General features: G+C 40.3%; 1 non-coding gene across 1 annotated transcript; it reads left to right on the top strand.

Annotated features, from left to right (window-relative positions):
- Positions 1–1,110: 1,110 nt before the first annotated feature.
- TRNAT-AGU (transfer RNA threonine (anticodon AGU)) lies at positions 1,111–1,184 on the top strand. Its single transcript has one exon. It is a non-coding gene; the product is annotated as a tRNA-Thr (tRNA).
- The last annotated feature ends 2,389 nt before the right edge of the window (positions 1,185–3,573 follow it).

Below are 3,573 nucleotides of genomic sequence, written 5' to 3'. Positions count from 1 at the left end.
CCTTTATTAGCATTTTATCAGTCTCTGAACACTGCTCAATTCCCTAATCTGTCACGGGAAGCCTTAAAGATGGTATCTATGTTTGGCAGTACTTACATTTGTGAGCATGTTTTTTTGAAAATGAAACTACATAAATCCAGCCTAAGGACAAGACTCACTGACCAACATCTCCATGCTATCCTGAGAGTAGGAACAACATCACTGGAGCATGAGATCCAGAAACTGACAGCTGAGAAACGCTGCAATGTTTCTCACTGATCAAGTATGTCTGGTTCACTGTTCATCTTCCAAATACTCATGGTTCATTGCTCACTTACAGCCTAGCCAGTTGCTGTGCAAAATGGCAGAGCTTGTGCCTTCCAAATCTAAACAAACATAACTTGTGAAATGTTTGAGCAGTCTTTTCATCCTGTATGATTTGCATATTTATTCTAGTGCCAATATGTCCTTTGCAAAGAAAGAAATGATAAAAGTGAAATAGAAAAGTGTACTACAAAATGTACATTTTAAATATAAATAAAGGCCGATACACCTCCCAAAAAGGTATTCTTTTTCCATGTGTCTAATAAAAATTGGGGGTTAAAAAGGCCTCCCGACCCGCCCCCCGCCCCTCTCACATTTACTTTTCGGCCCACTATAGGCAGCATCTAAGGTACAATTGGCCCCTTTGCCAAAATCAGATGTGCACCCCTGTACTAGAGCAAAGGTAATTTCATTACAGAATGGTTTTGTATTTTTGTTGTTCTAGCTATTGAATTTGTAGTTTGCTTCTCCAGAAGTAAAGAAGGGTGAGAGCATAATAGCAGCCTCGGGTATTGACATAGAATTTTCTTTTTGGTTAAGTTTAGTCGTTTTTCTAGTAGATGCAAGCAGACTCACGTCTAATCCTGAAGTCATAATTACTTGGTAAAGTAGATGAACTGAGGGACCAAATCTCCTGAATGTTGCAAGAGAGCCACATATTTTCAGACTAAGCAAACAAGGGAAATAGTCATGAAGCCAAAGTATTTTTTCTTATCCCGTTGACTCACTCCCGTTTAATATCCATTCTATAAACACACACATGACGTACATTCATGACATACATATATGGAGTTGAAATTTGCGGAAGGCGCTGTGGCTTAGTTGGTTAAAGCGCCTGTCTAGTAAACAGGAGATCCTGAGTTCGAATCTCAGCAGTGCCTTGCTTTTTGAACGCTTTTTCTAAACTGGTTAGTAACACTATTAATTCTACAGAATCGCCACCAACAATAGCACGTAAACGAGAAGCGTTCTTTTTTCGAAAAATATTCGGGGCAGACGTAAACATTCTCCTGTTTTCATTGGCATTTTAACAGCTCGCTTTCTTGCTTCGTCGTCGCCCTGGCCCCGTGCGTTGATCGAGCAACATGATGCAGAACTTGCTAATAAATGTTAAAGTCAGATTTAATGTGCTTTTAAATCACAAAAAGCGGGCATTGAAATGCTACGCATAAATGTACACCTTTTCTTTCCGTGTTTTATGCATTTCGCGCATGATGTACTTTGTGCATTCTGAAGCAAACCACTATATGCTCGTTTCATTCAGTAGTAACATAATTCGTAAATAGATGGAAGACATATATTCACCTGGAGCCGAGCCTCGGCTTTGACAAAAAGATGGCCATCTTTGAGGACTGAAAGGGTGCAACGAACGTGGCCAGAATTCGCAAATATATGTGTGTTCTTTTGCATGCGTGTCCTTCACTTTCAATTAACATCATATTTTAATGTATAATTGAGACTTTTTGGTAATTTCGTCATTAGCACCTGTGGGTTCCCCAAGCAAGCCTGCTTTGGTGCTTCCCACACATGACAGGCAATGTAAACAGAGCCTTCTTCTTCTTAATTATCGGAGGCGTGGGCGGACCCACGCAGGGGCTTGCCCATCTTATAGGATGATGTGCACCGTTGTAAACAGAGCCTTTGACGAGGACTCGTGCCTCTTCACGTGTAAGGGTTCACATGTCAACCCACGTGGCACACTCACACTGCACCCAGCCCATCATAGAAGACCCTGTGAAACCAGCCCTAGTGTGACTTAATGGTGACCCATGATATTACAGACATATTTAGCAGAATTAGTCTTAAATATACAAAATATCATGGCCAGTTACATTAAAAACATGTTGCCATTAGCATACTTGCCAACATTCTGTGACTAAAAATATGTAGGATTTTTCACATTTCAAAAATAATGCATAACAATGACATCACAGGAAATGACAAAACATACATTGATGGCACCAATGGAGCATTCTAAAATGCATAACCCATCAAACAGCACAACATGGAAAGATGATCAAATGTTTAACATGTATAATTCTTTTTTTTTCTTCAAAACTTTATTTATACATTTAGGACTTGACAGAAGCAATAGAACATAATACAATATCTCAAATGCACAAGGTGATACTTATTCAGCCATCATTTCCTAAATACATCTTTAAGAAGTAACAGAGGGGAACAGAATACAGGGAGTAAGGTGACAGAAAGTAAAGGAAAGAAATAAAATGAAAAAGCAAAAACAAAGTAAAATAAGAACCCTAGAACACAATCAAATATTTTAAGCGCAGAGATCATTAAATGCACCCCACATCCTCTCATATTTACAAAGCTTATCTTTTGCTTTAAAGGATATTTTCAACCTCTTGGACAAAAGGGACAAACTCTGCAGCCAGTCATCAATGTAAGCAGACATGCCAACATTCGGCAGGCCCTGAGAGGGAGATTTCAACACAGCAATCGGGAGAATGTATTTTTCCCATAGGATCGCATTGGGGAAATAATTATTTTAGGCGGGAGACAGTAAAAAATAGGCCGATTTTTCATTAAAAAATCAAGAGTCTCCCGCCTAAATCGGGAAGCTTGGCATATATGTGTTAGGAGAGGTATCACTTTTCCAAAATTTCAAAATCTGCTTCTTGGCTAGCAAAAGAGCTCCATATATCCAAAACATTTTACTTGTAGTTAAACAAATATTTGAAGGCAGTAAACCTAACACAGCAACAAGTGGATCTCTGTGTATAGAGAGATCCAGAACCAACTCCAACCTCTGAATGGTAAGTTAAGACCGAATTCAATGACCTAACTTCACAGAAGGTAATCACACAGAGTTGGTAGGCAAGGGTGCCAGTGCTCTGTAGCGGCAGCCCGGGCAATACATATGTATTCCTTCAGTGCAAGATGAATAACTGAACAACATGGATACTGATACCCTCCTCATATAGGCAGATGCTGTGTGATGGTGGTACGCTCTGCCACTGGCCTTCACTGGTGGTTCACCTAAGGCCTGTCCCAGCCAGAGTGCGGGGCAGAGTCATGTAGCTGTCAGGTCAGTGGATGCATTTGAGCCCATCACGCAAATGTATTCCTTACCGGCCCACTGCACAGACAGATTCATTGCCTTAGAGTCACATAAATTACCTGCCACTGTAAAAAGCAGTAGGATCTGGCGCCCAAATCTGTAGGCGATAGGACTACTTAAAAAGCAGTAGCCTACTGCCTAAATCAGTAGGGTTGGCAAATATGCATTAGTAAGGCAGGAGACAAATA

This window comes from Ambystoma mexicanum, chromosome 12 (assembly GCF_040938575.1).
Source record: "Ambystoma mexicanum isolate Mex_15411 chromosome 12, UKY_AmexF1_1, whole genome shotgun sequence".
In the NCBI taxonomy this organism is placed as follows: Eukaryota; Metazoa; Chordata; class Amphibia; order Caudata; family Ambystomatidae; genus Ambystoma; species Ambystoma mexicanum.
This window is presented reverse-complemented; position numbering and strand designations above follow the sequence as displayed.